A 23,832-nucleotide genomic window follows, 5' to 3' on the forward strand; every position below is an offset into this window, starting at 1 on the left:
GATGTTCTACTGCAGTTGTGCAAGAGATTGGTGAACCTGCATTTGGAATATTATGTTCAATTTTGGTCACTTTGCCAGAGGAAAGATGCTATTAAGCTAGAAAGAGTGCAGAAGTGAATTGGAAGGATGTTTTCATGCTTGAGGGAGAGGTTGGGTCTTTTTCCTTGAAGTGTAATGTAATAATAGGATTTGGGATTCAAGAACTAAGAGGACAGAGGTTTAGGGTGAGAGGGGAAAGATTTAACAGGAACCGGAAGGGCAATGTTTTCACTCAATGAGTGGTCAGTATATGGATCGGACTGCCAGAGGAAGTGGTTGAGGCAGGTATATTAGCAACGATTAAAAGGCACTCGCACAGGTACAGTGACAGAAATGGTTTAAAGGGATAAGCTTAAAAAGTCAGCAAATAGGATGAGAATTTTGGCCAGCATGGACAAGTTTGGCTGAAGAGCTTGTTTCTGTGTTGTTTGACTCTATGATTCCTATGGCTGTAAGGAGAAACCGGGCAAAGAGAAGCCTTGAAGCCTCTACTATGAATTCTCAGGGCCACTTTCATTTTTTTGTGTGGAGCAGTGAGTTGTCTTATTTCTTTCTTTCTTGATTGATTGATTGATTGATTGATTGATTGATTGAGCTGCATTGCCTAGCAACCCAGACTAGCCTAATCACAGGACTAACAAACCTACTGACTGGTACCCCTTCCATGTCACTTGGTGCTCCACTGTGAGCTGGGTGGAAGGCAGGTGGGAATTTAAGTGCCTGTGCCACTAGTGTTTTGTGTAAACTGCCGAGGCCCTTATTAGACTGAGAGAGTTTCCTCCCTCCCCTATTCAGTGATAACATCCATTGGGCCTGGTGGAGCCTAATGCATGAAGGACTGGCTGTGAGCATAGGAATCAGAGCAGCCAGCATACAGAATGATGAGAACATTATCATGAGGAAGGCCTGAACAGATTAGATATGGCAAAGTTATTTCCCATGGTAGGGGAGTCTAGGACAAGAGAACATGACTTCAGGATTGAAGGACATCCATTTAGAACAGAGATGTGGAGAAATTACTTTAGTCAGAGGGTGGTAAATCTGTGGAATCTGTTGGCACGAGAGGCTGTGGAGGCCAAGTCATTGGCTCTATTTAAGGCAGAGGGACGAGGGGTGATTGATAAGTTCGTGGCTTAAGGTAGAAGGAGTCAATTTTAGAAACCCTAGCACATTTATTTTTCCTACATTTACACACTTAGTCCAGCGGTTGTGGAGCATGCAGATCCCTCCTTTGTAGAAGTCGTCATCTTGGACTTCCAGAAAGTGGTTCACAGCAGGGGTGAAAGATAAGTTCATGGCCTAAGGTAGAAGGAGATGAGTTATTAACTTCAAACTTTCTGCATAATCACTCAAAGAGTTGAACTGCATGGGCATGTAACAAGAGCAGTATAGCTCATCTCCTTCTTCCTTAGGCTACGAACTTATCAATCACCCCTGCTATGGGCCACCAAGATGCTCTCGTTACATGCACGTGCAGTTCAACTCTTTAAGTGATAATTCAGAAAGTTTGAAGTTAATAACTCATCTCCTTTTACCCTAGGCCACGAACTTATCAATCATCCCTGCTGTGGACCACTTCTACAAAGAAGGGATCCGTATGCTCCACGACCACTGGACTAAGTGTGTACATATAGTAGCGGACTATGTTGAAAAATAAATGTGCTAGGTTTTCTAAGATTGACTCCTTCTACCTTAGGCCACAAACTTATCAATCACCTCTTGTAGATAGTTTCTTGATTTCCAGGGCATCAAAGGGTATAGGGGGAAGGCAGGGGAGTGGGGATGACTGGAAGAATTGGATCAGCACATGATTGAATGGCCGAGCAGACTCGATGGACCGAATGGCTTACTTCTGCTCCTATATCTTACGGTCTTATCATGAAGTCTGATCACAGGAACAGACCAGGGAAGATGCTTGTAAGTCAAGGAAGCCATGAATTAATCTATTTCTGGCAGTGATATGCTTCCTTGGATGAGCAGAAGATGAAACTCTCTATCCAAGGACATTGGGTAGAGGATGTACCTGCTTTTGAAAGATTGACATAGAAAAATCCCTTATTGAAATTGTATTAACTCAACTGGTTTTTAAAATTTATTTCAAGTTCCTGGATGCCAACATCTGAGGATCAATCTTGGGCCCAACATATTGATGCAGCTACAGAGAAGGCAAGGCAACAGCTATATTTTGAGGAGATGCCACCAAAGACAGTCACAAATTTCTACAGCTTTACTGTGGAGAGCATTCTATCTGGCTGCATCACCGTCTGGTAAGGGAGGGGCGCTGCCCAGGATCACTATAAGCTGCAGAGAGTTGTAAACTCAGTCAGTTCCATCATGGGCACCAGCCTCCTCAGCATCCAGGACATCTTTAAAGAGCAGTGCTTCAAAAAGGCGGCATCCATCATTAAAGACCCCCATCACCCAGGACTGGCCCTCTTCCGATTGCTACCATCAAGGAGGAGATACAGAAACCTGAAGGCACCCACTCAACAGTTCAGCATCAGTTTCTTCTACTCTGCCATCAGATTTCTCAGTATCAGAATCAGGTTTACTATCACCGGCATGTGACGTGAAATTTGTCAACTTAGCAGCAGCAGTTCAATACAATACTTAATCTAGCAGAGAGAGAGAAAAAAAAAACAACATAATAAATAAACAAATAAATCAATTACGTATATTGAATGGATTTTTTAAAAATGTGCAAAAACAGAAATACTGTATATTAAAAAAAAAGTGAGGTAGTGTACAAAGCTTCAATGTCCATTTAGGAATCAGATGGCAGAGGAGAAGAAGCTGTTCCTGAATCGCTGAGTGGGTGCTTTCAGGCTTCTGTATCTCCTACCTGATGGTATCAGTGAGGAAAGGGCATGCCCTGGGCGCTGGAGGTCCTTAATAATGAAAGCTGCCTTTCTGAGACATCGCTCCATGAAGATGTCCTGGGTACTTTGTAGGCTAGTCCGCAAGATGGAGCTGACTAGATTTACAACCCTCTGCAGCCTCTCTCGGTCCTGTGCAGTAGCCCCTCCGTACCAGACAGTGACGCAGCCTGTCAGAATGCTCTCCATGGTACAACTATAGAAGTTTTTGAGCTCATGAACACTACCTGACTACGTTTTTTTTGAACTACTTATTTAATTTAACATCTATTTACTTACTGTAATTCACAGTTGTTATTGTTATTATGTATCGCATTGTACTGCCACTGCATAACAATGAATTTCATGACATAAGCTGGTAATATTAAAGCTGATTCTGATTCTGAACTGTGTTTGCTTTTTGTTGCTTCAGCTGCTCTGAGTAATTATTTATTTGGTTACTCGTTAGACCACTAGAGGCTGATAACTTGTAGCGACTTGACTTCTTCCATGTGTTTATCTTAATGAATTTCACACAAATAAACACATGCAGTAATAATATATGGGCTGGTATACCAAGAGTTCCTCAATCATGAAGTTTGATTGAGGAACTCCAGCAGACTGGGTACTGATAAGATCATATCAGGTGCCGTAGAAATTGTGATGCAACAAAGGTTCTATTCATTTCTCGGCCATTTGTAAATGAGCAGAATGTTATCGGTTGGGAGTTGATTCAATGGTACCAGTACTTGCTTGATATTTTGAGATGAGACCTCATGCATAAGTGTATAGAGCGCAGAATTTAAGAAATGAAAACAGAAGTAGTAATGACTGACCCGTTAGCTCAGTACCACTTTCCTTCACTAAGCCCACATTCCTTGATCCCCTTAACATCTAGAAATATTGATTTCTGTCTTAAATATTCTCAGTGATTGAATTTCATCAGTCTTCTGCTGGGTGAAGAGCATTCATCTCATCTCAGTTTTGAAAGGATGATTCTTTATTTTAAGACCGTGATCCCTGGATCTAGATACTCACGCCAGGGGAATGGTCAACTCATCAGCTAACCTTTCAAGCCTCCTAAATGTCCTGACGAAGGGTCTCGGCCTGAAACGTCAACTGTACCTCTTCCTAGAGATGCTGCCTGGCCTGCTGCGTTCACCAGCAACTTTGATGTGTGTTGCTTGAATTTCCAGCTTCTGCAGAATTCCTGTTGTAAAGTGGCTTGATATGTTTTACTGAGATCATCCCTCATTTCTTTTTAACTCAAGAGGTAATGCTGCATCTGCATAATCTCCCCTCCTACAATCAATCTGCCACGCCAGAAATCAATCTGGTGAACCTTTGCTACATTCACTTCTAATTTTGTCCTTATTGGTAAAGGGAACTATCTGTACTCAATAGTCCTGATGCAGTTTCACCAGGGCTCAATATAATTTGAGGAAGACTTTTCTACTTCAATGATCTTGCAATCAATACCAACCTATCCGCCCTCATACTCCCTTGCTTAATCTGCATATTAGTACAGAAGGTCACTTGGACCCCCTTGAAAGCTATAATTTCCAATTTCTTTGCTGATTCTTTATTTTAAGACTGTGATGCCTGGATCTAGACACTCACGCCAGAGGAACGGTCGACTCCGCACCAAAGGGCTTGATATGTTTTATTGAGATCATCCCTCTTTTTTTTAACTCAAGAGGCAATGCTGCATAATCTGCATAATCTGCAGTGGATAGTGAGGTAAACTGAGAAGATCATCGGGGTCTCTCTTCCTGTCCTTACAGACATTTACACCACACGCTGCATCCGCAAAGCAAACAGCATTATGACGGACCCCACGCACCCCTCATACAAACTCTTCTCCCTCCTGCCATCTGGCAAAAGGCACTGAAGCATTCGGGCTCTCACGACCAGACTGTGCAACAGTTTCTTCCCCCAAGCCATCAGACTCCTCAATATCCAGAGCCTGGACTGACATCAACCTACTGCCCTCTACTGTGCCTATTGTCTTGTTTATTATTTATTGTAATGCCTGTACTGTTTTGTGCACTTTATGCAGTCCTGGGTAGGTCTGTAGTCTAGTGTAGTTTTTGTGTTGTTTTACATAGTTCAGTGTAGTTTTTGTATTGTTTCATGTAGCACCATGGTCCTGAAAAACGTTATCTCGTTTTTACTGTGTACTGTACCTGCAGTTATGGTCGAAATGACAATAAAAATTGACTTGATAAAAATATTTTGTCTTTTGACGTTTTGTCTAGCATATCATTGTCCATTCACTTAACCTGTCTGACCTTAGTACTTCCCTTCAACCTCTTCTCTGGCCCTGCTGCCATCCAGCTTTGAATGATTTACGAATTGTGTGTGCTGTATGTTACCCCTTGTTAAAATCAGTGATATAGATTGTGAACAGTTGTGGCCCCGGCATCTTTCCCTGCAGCAGCCCACTAATTGTTGCCCTACTACTAAAAATGTTATATATATGTATAGAATTAAATAAGTAGTGTAAAAGAGAAATAAAATAGTGAGGCAATGTACATGGGTTCATTGTCTGATGGCAGAGGGGAAGAAGATGCTCCTGAAATAGTGACTGTGTTTCCTTAGACTCCTGTACCTCCCGCTTGATGGTAGCAATGAGAAGAGGGAATGACCAAAGTGATTGGGTCCTTAATTGCGCAGAGCACCCCTGTGGCCATTCCCCTTAAAAAACAAATATACCGCTTTGGATACTTTTGTGTGGGATGACCTCCCGGGGGAATGCCACGGTGACTGGGTTACAGGCACAGCATGGGTCCGTGGTGCAGAAGGGAAAGAGACAGAAGAAGGGAGTGATGGTGAAAGGGCACTCAACAGTCAGGGGAACAGACGAGAGATTCTGCGGACGTGAACGGGACAGCCAGGTGTTACGTTGCCTCCCAGGTGCCAGGGTCAGGGACGTCTCAGATTGCGTCCACGGCATTTTGGAGGGGGAGGGGGAGCAGCCAGATCTTTTGGTACCATAGGAAGGAAAAGAAATCAGGTCCTGAAAAGAGGATTTAGAGAGCTAGTTAGAAAGCTGAGAAGCAGGACCGTAATTTCTGGATTGCTGCCTGCACCACACGCCAGTGAGGGTAGAAACAGGACGATTTGGCAGATAAATGCGTGGCTGAGAAGCTGGTGCAGGGGGCAGAGCTATAGGTTCTTGGATCACTGGGGTCACTTCTGGGGGAGGTATGACCTGTTCAAAAGTGACGGGTTGCACCTGAACCCGAGGGGGGACTGATATTCCCGTGGGCAGGTTTGTTAGAGCTGTTGGGGAGAGTTTAAACTAATTTGGCAGGGGCGTGGGAACCAGAGTGAAGGGACTCAGGATAGGACAGATGGTAAAAAAAGTAAAGACAGCGTGTAGTCAGATTTTCAGGAAGGGCAGGCAGGAGATGGAATTAGATGCAGCCAACAGGCTGAGTATCAAATCATTACGGATGATAGTCAGAAAGGACAGCAAATATGGTACTCAAGGTATTGTATCTAAATGCACGTAGTACAGTATAAGCAATAAGGTGGATGATCTTGTTGCAATATTACAGATTACCAGGTTTGATGTTGTGGCCATCAGTGAATCATGACTGAAGGATGGTTGTAGTTGGGAGCTGAATGTCCGAGGTCACATGTTGTATTGGAGGGATAGGAAGGTAGGCAAAGGGGATGGTGTGGCTCTACTGGTAAAGAATGGCATCAAATCAGTAGAAAGATGTGACATAGGATCAGAAGATGTTGAATCCTTGTGGGCTGAGTTAAGAAACTGCAAGGGTAAAAGGACATTGATGGCAGTTATATACAGGCCTCCCAACAGTGGCAGGGAGGGGTGGACCACAGATTACAACAGGAAATAGAAAAGGCGAGTCAAAAGGGCAATGTTATGGTAGTCATGGAGATTTTAACATGCATGTTGATTAGGAAAATCAAGTTTGTAATGGATCTCAAGAGAGTGAGTTTGTTGAATGCCTAAAAGATAGCTTTTTAGAGCAGTTTGTCGTTGAGCCTAGTAGGGGATCAGCTATACTGGATTGGGTGTTATGTAATGAACCGGTGGCGATTAGGGAGCTTAAGGTAAAAGAACCCTTAGGAACCAGTGATCACAATATGACTGAGTTCAACTTGGAATTTGATAGGGAGAAAGTAAAGTCTGACATAGCAGTATTTCAGGGAAGTAAGGAAAATTACATTGGTATGAGAGAGGAGTTGGCCAAAGTAAATTGGAAGAAGCTGCTGGCAGGGATGTCAGCAGAGCAGCGATGGCATGCGTTTCTGGGGAAAAATGAGCAAGGTGCAGGACATGTGTATTCCAAAAATGAAGAAATACTGAAATGGTAAAATAATACAACCATGGCTGACAAGGGAAGTCAAAGCTTTTGTAAAAGCAAAAGAAAGGGCATACAACAAAGCAAAGATTAGTGGGCAGATAAAGGATTGGGAAGTTTTTAAAAACTGACAGAGAGCAACTAAAAAAATTATTAGAAGAGAGAAGATGAAATACAAAAGCAAGCTAACAAATAATATCAAAGTGAATTGTAAAAGTTTTTTCAAGTGTGTTTAAATAAAAGAGAAATGAGAGTGGATATAGGATCATTAGAAAATGAGGCAGGAAAAATAATAACAGAGGACAAGGAGATGGCTGATGAATTAAATGAGTATTTTTCATCAGTCTTCACTGTGGAAGACTAGCAGTACGCTTGATGTTGTAGCGTGTGAAGGAAGAGAAGTGGGTGCAGTTACTATTACAAGGGAGAAGGTGCTCAAAAAGCTGAAAGACCTAAATGTACATAAGTCACCCGGACCAGAGGAACTGCACCCTAGGGTTCTGAAAGATGTAGCGTTAGAGATTGTGGTGGCATTCGAAACGATCTTTCAATAATCATTGGACTCTGGCATGGTGCCAGAGGTCTGGGAAATTACAAATGTCACTCCACTCTTTAAGAAAGGAGGAAGGCAGTAGAAAGGAAATTATAGACCAGTTAGCTTGACCTCAGTGGTTGGGAAATTGTGGAGTCAATTGATAAGGATGAGGTGATGGAGTACTTCGTGACACAGGACAAGATAGTACAAAGTCAGCATGGTTTCCTTCAGGGAAAATCCTGCCTGACGAACCTGTTGGAATTCTTTGAGGAGATTACAAGTAGGATAGATAAAGTGGATGCAGTGGATGCTGTATATTTGAACTTTCAGAAGGCCTTTGACAAGGTGCCACACATGAGGCTGCTTACCAAGTTAAGTGCCCATGGTATTACAGGAAAGTTACTAACGTGGCTAGAACATTGGCTAATGGTAGGAGGCAGCAAGTGGGATTAAAGCCTCCTTTTCTGGTTGGCTGCCAGTGACTAGTGGTGTTCCGCAGGGGTCGGTGTTGGGACCACTTCTTTTTATGCTGTATATAAGTGATTTAGATTATGGAGTAGATGACTTTGTTGCCAAGTTTGCAGATGATACGAAGATTAGTGAAGGGGTAGGTAGTGTTGACGAAACAGGTAGGATGCAGAAAGACAGATTAGGAGAAAGGAAGTAGCAAATGAAATACAATGTTGGAAAATACATGGTCATACACTTTGGTAGTAGAAATAAATGTGCAGACGGTTTTCTAAACAGGAAGAAAATCCCAAAATCTGAGATGCAAAGAAACTTGGCAGTCCTTGTGCAGAACACCCTAAAGGTTAACTTGCAGGTTGAGTCAGTGGTGATGAAGACAAATGCCATGTTAGCATTCATTTCAAGAGGTCTAGAATACCAGAGTAAGGATGTGATGCTGAGACTTTATAAGGCACTGGTGAGGCCTCACCTTGAGTATTGTGAACAGTTTTGGGCCCCTCATCTTAGAAAAGATGTGCTGGCATTGGAGGGGGTCCAGAGGAGGTTCACAGGGATGATTCCAGGAATGAAAGGGTTATCATACGAGGAACGTTTGATGGCTCTGGGTCTGTACTCACTGGAATTCAGAAGGATGAGGGGGGATCTCATTGAAACCTTTCGAATATTGAAAGGCCTAAACAGGGTAGATGTGGAAAGGATGTTTCCCATGGTGGGAGAGTCTAGGACAAGAGGGCATAGCCTCAGGATAGAGGGGCCCCCTTTCAAACCAGAGATGCGGAGAAATTTCTTTAGCCAGAGGGTGGTGAATTTGTGGAATTTGTTGCCACATGCAGCTGAGGAGGCCAGGATGTTGGGTGCATTTAGGGCAGAGATTAATAGGTTCTTGGTTGGACATGGCATCAAGGGTTACGGGGAGAAGGCCGGGAACTGGGGTCGAGGAGAAGAAAAAGAAAGGAACAGCCATGATTGAATGGTGGAGTGGACTGGTGTTATGGTCTTAATGACAGATGCAGCCTTTTTGAGGCATCGCATTTTGAGGATGTCCTGGCTGGTGCTCATGATGGAGCTGGCTGAATTTGTAGCTTTCTGCAGCGTTTTCCAGTCCTGTGCAGTGACCCCTCCATACCAGATGGCGATGTAACCAGATATAATGATACAGCCATAGAAATTTGCTGGATCTTTGGTCTCCTCAAACTCCTCACAGTAACTGACTGACATTGAGCCTCTGAATGGTGCTGGTGCACACTATCTCTGAACGCTGTGGGACTACATATTGTCAGTGGTTCACGCTGCTCTTCAGAGTGTCTGTGAAAGGGACAATTGTGCAAAGAGACTATGAATGCTGCTGGTATAGTTGATACTGCTGTAGAGTAGGGTTAGGAATGGTGAAGGTGTCCGAGACTGTGAGTCTGTGAATGATGCTGGCATGTGGGAATGGTGCTTTCATACAGGTCAGTTGGGAATGGTGGCAGGTCTAAATGGGTCTGTCTCTGGTACTGGTGCATGACTGAGTGGTGTCAGTAGATGGTGTGACTGTGATTGGCGCTGGTGTACTGTATAACAGATTAGTGTTGGTGTACAGTGTGACTCTGACTGGCGCCAGTGTAAACGACCAACTGTGATTAACATAAGAACATAAGAAATAGGAGCAGGAGTAGGCCAGCCGGCCCATCGAGCCTGCCCTGCCTTTCAATGAGATCATGGCTGATCTGTCTGTAAACTCAGCTCCATCTACCTGCCTTTTTCCCCATAACCCTTAATTCCCTTACTATATAAAAACGTATCTAACTGCTTCTTAAATATATTTAGTGAAGAAGCCCCAAATGCTTCCTTGGGCAGAGAATTCCACAGATTCACCACTCTCTGGGAAAAAGTTTCTCTTCATCGCCATCCTAAATCTTCTACCCTGAATCTTGAGGCAATGTCCCCTAGTTCTAGTCTCACCTACCAGTGGAAACAACTTTCCTACTTCTATCTTATCTATCCCTTTCAAAATTTTGTATGTTTCTATAAGTTCCCCTCTCATTCTTCTGAATTCCAGAGAGTATAGTCCCAGGCAACTCAATCTCGCCTCGTAGATTAACCCCTTCATCTCTGGAATCAACCTGGTGAACCTCCTCTGCACTGCCTCCAAAGACAGTATGTCCTTCCTCAAGTATGGAGACCAGAACTGCACGCAGTACTCCAGGTGCGGCCTTACCAGTACCCTGTACAGTTGCAGCATGACCTCCCTGCTCTTGAATTCAATCCCTCCAACAATGAAGGCCAACATTCTGTTTGCCTTCTTAATAACCTGTTGTATCTGCAAGCCAACTTTTTGCGATTCATGAACAAGGGCTCCCAAGTCCCTCTGCACAACAGCATGCTGCAATCTTTCACCATTTAAATAATAATCTGCTCTTCTATTATTCCTTCCAAAGTGGATGATCTTGCATTTACCAACGTTGTATTCCATCTGCCAGACCTTGACCCACTCACTTAACCTATCTATGTCCCTTTGCAGCAACATCATGCAATGGAGAAATAGGCCATTCAGCCCATCCATGACCGTGCTGACAATTGCATACCCATCTATAATAATCCCATTTACCAGCAACTTGGGCTGTAGCCTTCTGCTGTTTGTGAGCAAAGAGCTCACCCAGGTATGACTGAGAGGTTACAAGCATTCCTACCGCTGACAACAACATGGGCAGCTTTTTCTACTTTCTGACCACCCCATAGATGAAAAGATTCTTTCTTGTATTCTCCCTGAGCCTTAACCCCTTCCCTAAACCTGTGCCCTCTGGTTTTAGACTCCTTAACCCTGGGGATAAGTTTTTTACTGTTTACCCTCATCATTTTATCTGCTTCTATCAGTTTCTGGCCCTCATCTCCTCTGCACAAACCCAGGCTCTCCAGCTCCTCTACATAAATGAGCCTGACTGGTGCTGGTGGTATGCAGAGAAGCTCCCATTCACTCTGGTGTGCTGTGAATTTGTGACTGCGACTGGTAGACACTGTGTCTGTGAATGGGACTTGTGTGCAGTGGATCACTGGTATACAATGAGCTTATAAATTGTGTTGGTGTGAGTAGGCGAACATCAACAGTCCACAGGGTGTCTGTGAATGGTTCTGGTGCATAGTTAATCTTGTCAGTGGCACTTAACACCAGTATGTGGAGAGTCTTTGATACAGAATATCTGTCAATGATGACATACTGATGGGACGTGAATGGTATTGATATATTGAGTGCTGATGAATTACACCGATGTAGAAATGGTTGTAAGCTACCATCGTAATGCCTGGATGAATGCAGCTCCATCAACACTCGAGAAGCTCGACACCATCCAGTACAAGGCAGCCCACTTGATTGGTACCCCTTCCACAAACATCCAATCCCTCCACCATCGACAAACAGTTGCAGCAGAGTGTACTGTCTACAAGATGCACTGCAACAACACACCAAAGTTTCTAAGGCAGCACCTTCCAGACCCACGACCACTACCATCTAGAAGGACGAGAACAGCAGATACCTGGGAACACCACCACTTGCAAATCCCCCTCCAAGTCACTCACCATCCTGATTTGGAAACATATCGCCATTCCTTCATTGTTGCCGGGTCAAAATCATGGAATTCCCTCCCTAACAGCACTGTGGGTGTACCTACACCTCAGGGACTGCAGCGGTTCAAGAAGGCAGCTCATCACCACCATCTCAAGGGCAACTGGGGATGGGCAATAAATTCTGGTTTAGCTGGTGAAACCCATATCCTATGAATGAATAAATTCTAAAAGAAGTGCTGGAGTTCAGTGAATCTGTCAATAGTGTTGACGTGCAGTGTGTCTGGGAATGGTGCTTGTGAACGGGATATGAATCAAGCTGTTTCCGAGTGAGTCTGTGAGTCGTCTGCTGCGAGGTTCTGAATGATGAGAGTCTACAGGACACAGGCTGTTGATGTGCTGAGCTGGTGCACAGTGCGACTGTGAATGGTGCTTTTGTTCAAATCATCTCAACGGTGGTATGCAGGACTTGAGGGCATCTACACTGTGTTTACGAATGGTACCGATGTATACAGTGTCTGTTAATAATACACAATATATATCTCAACCCAGCACGGCGAATCTGTTGACGTTCTGTGTAACCTGAGTGTATGAACTGTGGTGAGTAGCGAGAGTTTTGGAATGCATTGGTCTACAGAGTGTCTATAAATCTTGGTCATGTACACAGAGTCTCTGGAATTAACTGGTGCAGCCTATCCTGTGACATTGCTGCAGTACCCTGAGTTCCTGCATGATGCTACCGTACTATATACAGAGAATTTGGTGTACAGAGAGTCTGAATGAAGTCAGTTTACATTGTGTCTATGAATTGGGCAGGTGGTCAGAACGGCTGTAAATGCTGCTGTTGTACAGAGAGTCTGAGTGATGCCTGTGCACTGTGAAATGTTTGTTTGAATGCTGCTCGTGTACTGTTGCTCCGTAATTGTGTACAATGTGTCTGTTAAGGGTTTGGGTATACTGTGTACGCATATGGTGTGAGTCAGTGCATTAGCTATGATCTCTACTCGTACAGCAAATCTCTTTGAAAAATGTTGGTCACAAGGACATTCTGAATGGCACATCTCCAAAGAGCCTCTCTCGTACTGCCATGCAGAGAATTAAAGGATTGTGATGGAGTAGAGAGGGCTTGAAGGATGTTAGTCTGCACTGTTGCTATAGTCCATGCTGATTCTCAGACCCTCCTGCACAATGTGAACATTGTTGCTGTAAAGACAGATGGCAATGTACACAGTCTGTGGGGAGGGAATCAGGATAATTGTCAACTGTCAACAGCCCTGGGATATATTGTGTCTGTGTACGGAGTGTGTGTACAGAGTGTCTTTGAATAGTGTTAGTGTACAGTGTGTCTGTGACTGGTGTAGGTGTACAGTGTGTCTGTGAATAGTGTTAGTGTACAGTGTGTCTGTGACTGGTGTAGGTGTACAGTGTGTCTGTGACTGGTGTAGGTGTACAGTGTGTCTCTGAATAGTGTTAGCGTACAGTGTGTCTGTAAATAGTGTTAGTGTACAGTGTGTCTGTGACTGGTGTTAGAGTACAGTGTGTCTCTGAATGGTTTTAGTGTACATTGTGTCTGTGTTAGTGTTAGTGTACGGTGTGTCTGTGACTAGTGTTAGAGTACAATGTGTCTGTGACTGGTGTTATTGTACAGTGTGTCTGTGACTGGAGTTATTGTACAGTGTGTCTGTGAGTTGTGTTAGTGTACAGTGTGTCTGTGAATAGTGTTAGTGTACAATGTGTCTGTGTCAGTGTTAGTGTACGGTTCACCCCCACACTTGCCCACATCCATCCCATAATTCACCCCCACACTCACCCACACCTACCCCATCCATCCTTGGATTTTCACCCACACCTACCCCCACCTGTCCCTGAGTTCAATCCCACACCTATCACTGAATTCACCCCACACCTATCTATAACTACCCCTGAATTCACCCCCACACTCACCCACACCAGTCCTGAATTCATCCCCACATCCATCCCTGAATTCACCCCCACACCTGTTCCTGAATTCATCTCTACACCCACCCACACCTGTCCCTGAATTCACCCACACACGCATCCGCACCCATCCCTGAATTCCCACTTACACCAGTTCCTGAATTCACCCCCACACCCATCCAGACCCACCTCTGACTTCACCCCCGCACCCATCCACAACACTGAGCACGTGAATACCAATCTGTAGCATTCTATGCCGTTGTGATTCAAATATTGTCTAGATAATTCTTAAAGTTGTGAGAGTCTCAGCCTCCAGCACCCCCTTTCTGAGCAGGTAGCAGATTCAACCTCTCTGTGTGCAAGCAGTCCTCTTCAGATCCCCACTAAAACTCTGACCTCTCACTTAGTACCTGCGTCCTGTTGTCCTAGACATTTCCGCTATGGGAAAAGGCTCTTGCTATCTACTTTACATATTCCCCTCATAATGGTCTATACCTGTATGAGGTCACCCCTCAAGCTTCTCCACCAGCCCATCCAAATGCTCCAGTCCAGACACCATCCTCATGAATCTCCTTTGCACTCTCTCCAGCACAATCACATCTTTCCTGTAGTTTGGTGACCAGGAACTGAACTCTCTGCCACAATTGTGATCTAGTCAATACTTTATAAGTTTGTGACGTGATGTCGCAGCTTATTTTCTATGCTAGAGCCGAAAGGGGGAAGCATCCTGTGTCTTCCACACTCAGAGCCTTTTCACCTATGCACCCACCTTCAGGGGTTTATAGAAGTGCTCTCTAAGGTCCTCCTGCTTATTAGCATTCCCTGGGGACCTCGCATTTACTCCCTTTGTTTGTCCCTCTGCAATGCATCACTTTACACTTGTCAACAATTAAATTCCATCTGTTATTGGTCCTTATGAATGTTCAGGTGATCTATAAATGCTGTAACTTTAGACAACATTCGACATTATCTGCAACACCTCCTATCCTTTATTTAATCCCCAACCTATTCTTCAAATCTTCTTCACTCACATCCAAGATGTTAGTGTGTATCACAAACAGAAGGGTCTGAGCACTGACCTTTGTGAAACATACCCTGGTGCTCAAATTCACCTGGACCATCTCAGACACTTCTCTATTTCTTTCCTGGATCTTGGCATCTTCACCTTGTGATGGGGTTCCGAATTACTCCTATAAACTGTGCTCCATTACCCCTATGAATTGTGTTTTTGAAAAGAGAGAGAGAGGTACTCAACCAATATCCTGGCAGGGAGATTAGCGGGGGCTACTGAGGTGACTTTAAACTAGAATGGTTGGGGGGTGGGAATGAAATTAAAGAGACTAGGCGAGAGGAGGTTAGTTCACAACAGGGGGATGGGAACCAGTGCAGAGAGACAGAGGGGTGTAAAGTGAGGGTAGAAGCAAAAGGTGGTAAGGAGAAAAGTAAAAGTGGCAGGCCGACAAATCCAGGGCAAGCATCAAAAAGGGCCACTTTTCAACATAATTCTATAAGGGCTAAGAGAGTTGTGAAAGCGCGCCTGAAGGCTTTGTGTGTCAATGCAAGGAGCATTCATAACAAGGTGGATGAATTAAAAGTGCAGATTGTTATTAATGATTATGATATAGTTGGGATCACAGAGACATGGCTCCAGGGTGACGAAGGATGGGAGCTCAACGTTCAGGGATATTCAATATTCAGGAGGGATAGACATGAAGGAAGGGGAGGCGGGGTGGCGTTGCTGGTTAAAGATGAGATTAACGCAATAGAAAGGAAGGACATAAGCCGGGAAGATGTGGAATCGATATGGGTAGAGCTGCATAACACTAAGGGGCAGAAAATGCTGGTGGGAGTTGTGTACAGGCCACCTAACAGTAGTAGTGAGGTCGGAGATGGTATTAAACAGGAAATTAGAAATGTGTGCAATAAAGGAACAGCAGTTATAATGGGTGACTTCAATCTACTTGTAGATTGGGTGAACCAAATTGGTAAAGGTGCTGAGGAAGAGGATTTCTTGGAATGTATGCAGGATGGTTTTTTGAACCAACATGTCAAGGAACCAACTAGAGAGCAGGCTATTCTAGACTGGGTTTTGAGCAATGAGGAAGGGTTAATTAGCAATCTTGTCGTGAGAGGCCCCTTGGGTAAGAGTGACCATAATATGGCGGAATTCTTCATTAAGATAGAGAGTGACATAGTTAATTCAGAAACAAAGGTTCTGAACTTAAAGAGGGGTAACTTTGAAGGTATGAGACGTGAATTAGCTAAAATAGACTGGCAAATGACACTTAAAGGATTGACGGTGGATATGCAATGGCAAGCATTTAAAGATTGCATGGATGAATTACAACAATTGTTCATCCCAGTTTGGCAAAAGAATAAATCAAGGAAGGTAGTGCACCCATGGCTGACAAGAGAAATTAGGGATAGTATCAATTCCAAAGAAGAAGCATACAAATTAGCCAGAAAAAGTGGCTCACTTGTGGACTGGGAGAAATTCAGAGTTCAGCAGAGGAGGACAAAGGGCTTAATTAGGAAGGGGAAAAAAGATTATGAGAGAAAACTGGCAGGGAACATAAAAACTGACTGTAAAAGCTTTTATAGATATGTAAAAAGGAAAAGACTGGTAAAGACAAATGTAGGTCCCCTGCAGACAGAAACAGGTGAATTGATTATGGGGAGCAAGGACATGGCAGACCAATTTAATAATTACTTTGGTTCTGTCTTCACTAAGGAGGACATAAATAATCTTCCAGAAATAGTAAGGGACAGAGGGTCCAGTGAGATGGAGGAACTGAGTGAAATACATGTTAGTAGGGAAGTGGTGTTAGGTAAATTGAAGGGATTGAAGGCAGATAAATCCCCAGGGCCAGATGGTCTGCATCCTAGAGTGCTTAAGGAAGTAGCCCAAGAAATAGTGGATGCATTAGTGATAATTTTTCAAAACTCGTTAGATTCTGGACTAGTTCCTGAGGATTGGAGGGTGGCTAATGTAACCCCACTTTTTAAAAAAGGAGGGAGAGAGAAACCGGGGAATTATAGACCGGTTAGCCTAACGTCGGTGGTGGGGAAACTGCTGGAGTCAGTTATCAAAGATGTGATAACAGCACATTTGGAAAGCGGTGAAATGATCGGACAAAGTCAGCATGGATATGTGAAAGGAAAATCATGTCTGACGAATCTCATAGAATTTTTTGAGGATGTAACTAGTAGAGTGGATAGGGGAGAACCAGTGGATGTGGTATATTTGGATTTTCAAGAGGCTTTTGACAAGGTCCCACACAGGAGATTAGTGTGCAAACTTAAAGCACACGGTATTGGGGGTAAGGTATTGATGTGGATAGAGAATTGGTTAGCAGACAGGAAGCAAAGAGTGGGAATAAACGGGACCTTTTCAGAATGGCGGGCAGTGACTAGTGGGGTACCGCAAGGCTCAGTGCTGGGACCCCAGTTGTTTACAATATATATTAATGACTTGGATGAGGGAATTAAATGCAGCATCTCCAAGTTTGCGGATGACACGAAGCTGGGCGGCAGTGTTAGCTGTGAGGAGGATGCTAAGAGGATGCAGGGTGACTTGGATAGGTTGGGTGAGTGGGCAAATTCATGGCAGATGCAATTTGATGTGGATAAATGTGAAATTATCCACTTTGGTGGCAAAAATAGGAAAACAGATTATTATCTGAATGGTGGCCAATTAGGAAAAGGGGAGGTGCAACGAGACCTGGGTGTCATTATACACCAGTCATTGAAAGTGGGCATGCAGGTACAGCAGGCGGTGAAAAAGGCGAATGGTATGCTGGTATTTATAGCGAGAGTATTCGAGTACAGGAGCAGGGAGGTACTACTGCAGTTGTACAAGTCCTTGGTGAGACCACAACTGGAGTATTGTGTGCAGTTTTGGTCCCCTAATCTGAGGAAAGACATCCTTGCCATAGAGGGAGTTCAAAGAAGGTTCACCAGATTGATTCCTGGGATGGCAGGGCTTCCATATGAAGAAAGACAGGATGAACTAGGCTTGTACTTGTTGGAATTTAGAAGATTGAGGGGGGATCTGATTGAAACGTATAAAATCCTAAAGGGATTGGGCAGGCTAGATGCAGGAAGATTGTTCCTGATGTTGGGGAAGTCCAGAATGAGGGGTCACAGTTTGAGGGTAAGGGGGAAGCCTTTTAGGACCGAGATTAAGAAAAACTTGTTCACACAGAGAGTGGTGAATCTGTGGAATACTCTGCCACAGGAAACAGTTGAGGCCAGTTCATTGGCTATATTTAAGAGGGAGTTAGATATGGCCCTTGTGGCTACGGAGATCAGGGGGTATGGAGGGAAGGCTGGTGCAGGGTTCTGAGTTGGATGATCAGCCATGATCATAATAAATGGCGGTGCAGGCTCGAAGGGCCGAATGGCCTACTCCTGCACCTATTTTCTATGTTTCTATGTTTCTATGTAACTGCAGACACCTTGTTAAAAGGAGAAAGAGAGAGTTATTTAACACTGACATCTTGTTTTTAAGAGAGAGAGATGAAGTGTTATGATTCTTCGGCAGGTTGTTTGTACTTTCTCCAAGGACATTGCCTGCATGTACATTCTTACACAGACAAAGAAGGGAGGAGTTATTTGAGAGACAGTTGGTACTCAGCACGGTGAGATAAATAGAAGGTCAGATGATAGACCAGCAACACATGATTTTGGACACTGACTGAGCTTTGTTGGGCCCACAGAAAAAGTGGGTTTTTGGAGGATCGATCAGGCGGCTGAAGAGGGTGTGACCTGTGGGGAGTTATTTGTGTGTCCAACCCTCGCCTGGATTGATAGCTCCACCACAGAAGAATGGTCTCCTTTGTTGTGGTCACAGTCAGTGACTTTTAAAGGTTTTCGGAGGACAACAGGAAGATCGACGGAGTCAGCTCACCTGAAGATTCTAATCTCTCTCTCTCTCCATCTCTACTCAACTCAGTACCACGAACTGGACTGAACTTTATTCATTATCGTAAGACTATCTATTTACCCCTAGACTTGAAGAAGCTTGGTATATATTCCACACTTGCTTATACATAATCATTGCTAACCTGTTTGATTTATTTGCATTTAAATTACTGTATTGCGTAGTTACTAATAAGTATTATTAGTTAATAGCAATACTCGACTCTAAAGTGTTTTCCATTTTTGCTGGTTCGTTAATCTGTCACTGGGTACGTGACAACCTCAAGAGCCAAACTTGCCACTGACATCTCTACAAATCCATGGACTCTCACAGCCACCTCAACTACACGTCCTCCTACCTTGCCTCCTGTAAGGACGCCATCCCTTTAAATTCTGTTTGTGACATCTATTTTCAATATGAGCCTGTCTACTCTAGGACATCTGAAATGTCTTTCTTATGCAGGAATGTGGTTTCTTCCCAGTTGCAGTGGCTGGAGTCTGTGCTCACATATCCTCCATTTTGCAGACATCTGCTTTCAACCTCAGCCCCCGAGCAACTGAATTCCCTTTCACCTCATCAGCTTCCACATTCAAAGTTCAAAGTGCATCTATTGTCAAAGAATGTATAAATTATACAACCTTGAGATTTGTTTGCTTACAGGCAAGAAACCCAAAAGAACCCAACGCAATTAAAGAGAACACCCCAGTGCCCACAGAGAAAGAAAAAAAAACACACACAAAACCAACAGAAACGAGCAACAGCATTCCGAACCAAACTGAGTCATTAGATCCAAATTCCTGCAGCAGCCCAGTTTAGGCCCAAAGCCTCTGTTTTTTGTTCATCAGATTAGCAGTGGAAATCTCTGCAAAGTTCACAGAGTCAAAGCACAATAGCTGAGGGCCGGCGTCACAGCCTTAGCATCGTGGAGAGAGAAGCCCCCAGACTCTATGGGCCGGTGTTTAAATTGTCTGACCCTCGCACTAGGACCTAGGCCCCACGCATTGCTCCTGGCCCAGATTTTAGAAACATAGAAACATAGAAAACGTACAGCACAATACAGGCCCTTCGGCCCATAAAGCTGTGCCGAACATGTCCCTACCTTAGAACTATCTAGGCTTTACCCATAGTCCTCTAGTTTTCTAAGCTCCATGTAGCCATCCAGGAGTCTCTTAAAAGACCCTATCGTTTCCACCTCCACCACCGCCGCCGGCAGCCCATTCCACGCACTCACAACTCTCTGCATAAAAAACCTACCCCTGACATCTCCTCTGTACCTACTCCCCAGCACCTTAAAACTGTGCCCTCTCGTGCTAGCTGTGGTAATTTCTACTTTGAAAAAGGCACACTCGACAACTTGATGCCAAAGAAAGAACTTTATCTCGAACTTCAAAACCGTTATGTATATACAGAGGCTTTCACAACCCATATGGCATGGCAAGAACACTATATACAAAAGCACCGGAAGTAAAAACCCCGCACCATTACCCTAATTAGTATTAACTTACTTTTAATAATGCTCTCGTTACAACACTTCTCCCCCTTTAAAATCTAACATTCCCCACATGTAAAAAACCAGGAAATAAAGACAGTGGTGTTATTAACTTGCGTACCCCTGAAAACTTATACTGGATCTCAGCAACAGTTTATCAATACAAAACATCTGGAAAACGTGACAGATTCAACATTCAATCTAACAACAACAAAAAAGAACTGTCCCGTCAAAGATTCAGTCTGTCAGGAGGTTTACGAGTGCGCTGTGATCTGCTCACTACCCCCGGTGACCCAGCAGGCACTGCTGGTGAGGATACTTTGGGTGGATCTGGTTTTGGAAGCATGAGAGGGGTCTGTGTGTCTGCGTGAGAATGTCCATCCTCCTCAGGGGACCCCAACCCCTCTGCCAGCGTCTCGCCCTCTGGCAAAGTCACTGGTGGACATGCTTCCACCGTAGTCTGACTCACAAATGGAAACTCCATGGAACTGTCTGCCTCTGAGCTGGTATCATGTTGCAGGCGCACATGGTCCTGATGTCTGCGGAAAACACGCCCGTCAGTCATCTTAGCAACATAGGAAATGGGACCACTCTGCTTAAGAATAACCCCAGGTAGCCATTGCTGATTGTTTCTCACATTGACACTGTCATCTGGTTTTAACTGTCTCTCTCGCGCATGTTGATCATGTCCCTCCTTCTGCTTTTCCTGCTTTCTCTCCACTTTCGCCTTCATGTCTGGGCACAGCAGGTCCAATCCTGACGTGGGCCTATGCCCCATCAGCATCTCTGCTGGAGTGCGGGCAGTCGTAGTCTGTGGCGTGAGGCGGTATTTAAACAGGAAACGTGAAAGCCGAGAGCTGAGAGAGTCCCGTCATCTGCTTCAGGCCTTCCTTCACTGTCTGAATAGTCCGCTCAACCAACCCATTTGAGGCTGGGTGGAAAGGGGCCGTCCGAATGTGATGAATGCCATTCTACTGTATGAATTCACTGAACAGCTCACTGGTGAACGTCGGGCCATTATCAGTGACCAGAGTGTCAGGCAACCTGTGGACTGCAAACACTTGCCTGAGTTTGTTTATGGTTGAGGGGGCTGTGATGTTGCTCATGATGTGAGCTTCGATCCATTTAGAATGTGCAGCTACCATTACAAGAAACGTCTGCCCCATAAAAGGGCCAGCAAAGTCCAAATGTGGTCTGGACCAGGGTGGTCTGGCCACTCCCATGGATGCAAAGGAGCTGGTGGTGGCATATTCTGATTAGTCTGACATTGCATGCATGATTTTACCTTGCTCTTCAGATCCTGATCCATTCTTGGCCACCAAACGTAGGATTTAGCAAGGCTTTTCATTCGAGACACTCCTGGGTGAGTCTGATGAATTTCCTCCACAATCTGTGAATGGTCAGGGGGAGGCACGATGATCCTCGCACCCCCAGAAAATGCAGCCACCCTGCAGACTGAGTTCTGTCTTGTGTTTGGCATAAGGCCTCAGTTCCTCTCCTTCCACGACTCTGCGCCAACCTTGTAACAGAGAAGTCTTGACTTGGAACAGGACTGGGTCCCTCTCTGTCAACTGCTTGATCCGGGTCGCCTTTACAGGTGTCTCTGACCACCTCTCCAATGAAAACACAGTCTCTGGAGGCACATATGTAGTAACAGGTGTCTCAGGTAAAGGTAGTCGACTCAGTGCATCGGCATTTGCATTATCCCCACTCGCTTTGTACACTATAGTGTACTGGTAAGCTGACAATGTAAGAGCTCAGCGCTGTATCCTGGCTGAGGCTAGCGGTGGGATGCATCTAGTCTCACTGAACAGGCTCATCAGTGGTTTGTGGTCCATATAAATTGTAAATATGCGTCCATAAAGGTACTGATGAAAGCGTTTGACCGCAAAAGCAATGGCCAGACCTTCTTTGTCTGGCTGTGAATATCCCTTCTCAGCAGCTGTCAGGGTACGTGAAGCAAAACCAATAGGCTTCTCTGAATGGTCCTCCATTACATGTGAGAGAACTGCCCCGACTCCATAGGGCGAGGCATTGCATGCCAGGGTGATCTCCTTGTCTGGGTCATAGTGAACAAGCAGCTTCACTGAGTGGAAGAGTTCTTTCACTTCCTTGAAAGCTTTCTCCTGCTCTTCACCCCACTGCCACTTATTGTCATTGTGAAGCAGCTTATACAGTGGGGTCAAAACCCTTGAGGGGTCAGGAAGAAACTTGCCATAATAATTCACCATGCCTAAAAATGATCTGAGTTCCGTGATGATCTAAGGGCTTGGAGCCTCCTTAATAGCTCTCACTTTGTCCTCCACAGGGCAAAGCCCCTCAGCTGTGATCTTGTGTCCCAGGTAAGTCACACTTGATGCCAGGAACACACATTTTCCGTGTTTCAACCGCAGCCCTGCGTCTGACAGCCTCTTCAGCACTTGTTCTAAGTTAGCCAGATGCTCCACCTCCGTAGCCCCCGTGATCAAAATATCATCAAGGTACACTGCTACGTACAGAATCCCCTGCAGCAAAGTGTCCATTGTCCTTTGGAAAATGGCAGGGCTGGATGACACTCTAAACACCTGGCGATTGTACTTGAATAATCCCTTGTGTGTATTAATTGTGACATACTCCTTTGAATCCTCGTCGAGCAGCAGCTGTTGGTAGGCGTGGCTCATGTCCAGCTTTGTGAACAGCTTACCCCCTGACAGGGTCGCAAACAGGTCATCCACCCATGGCAATGGGTACTCCACCAGCCTTAGACCTGATTCACCATAAACTTATAATCCCCACACATCCTCACCATTTTGTCTGCCTTCAAAACTGGAACAATGGGAGCCACCCACCTTGAAAACTGGACGGGCTCAATAATGCCCAGCCTCTGTAAACGTTCCAGCTCCTCCTCGCCTTTGCCTTTCATGGCATAGGGCACCGACCTGGGCTTACAAAAACATGGTGTAGCCTCAGGGTCGACATGTTTTCACTGTCACACCCTTCAGTGCGCCCAGCTCGTCCCTGAAAATGTCACTGTACCGCTGCAGAATGTCCTCCATCAGTTGCCAACATGCTAGTTGAGCCGGATTTTGCAAAGCCAATCGCGACCCAAAAGTCTGGGCCCACTGCCCTTAGCTATCACAAGCCTGGCTTCAGCCTTCTGACCCCCGGCTGAAATGTCCACACATAACACCCCTAAATGAGGTATGGGCTGCCCCGTATAGGTCCTGAGTTTGAGCTTTGACGGTCTAATGGGAGGCAGGTTGGATCTCCATGTCCTCCTGTAGGTCTCCTCACTAATGACCGATGCAGTAGCCCCTGAATCAATCTCAAACGTAATGTCCGTTCCCCTGACAGTGACTGTGGCATAATATGGATCAGGTGGTTCCTCATCTGTTTCCACTGCAAACATTTGTAGACACTCGCTGCCTCTCCATCTGCTTCTTCAAGATGGTGTGTGGCTGCCTGAGCCTGTTGAGCTATCCCCTGCCCAGGCTTAATCTTACCCTTTGAACTTCTGCACTTTTTAGCTAAATGTCCCTTTTTGCTACAAGCATGGCAGACAGTGCCTTTGACTTTGCAATCATTTGCATAGTGCGTCCCTCCACACCGGAAACATTCCACCCGCCTTGCCCGTTTACCAGTCTCCCTCCTGGCTTGGTGCACTGCCACTGACTGCGACCCCCCCGCCCCATGTCCTTTCTGGATATCCTTGACATTATCAGCAGCCATCT

At 44.9% G+C, this 23,832-nt stretch overlaps 1 pseudogene; it reads right to left on the minus strand.

The window, feature by feature from the left end:
- Positions 1 to 23,832, minus strand: part of LOC134337007 (uncharacterized protein K02A2.6-like) — a 34,435-nt pseudogene that overhangs the window by 10,110 nt on the left and 493 nt on the right.

Source organism: Mobula hypostoma, chromosome 23 (assembly GCF_963921235.1).
Source record: "Mobula hypostoma chromosome 23, sMobHyp1.1, whole genome shotgun sequence".
Classification (NCBI taxonomy): Eukaryota; Metazoa; Chordata; class Chondrichthyes; order Myliobatiformes; family Myliobatidae; genus Mobula; species Mobula hypostoma.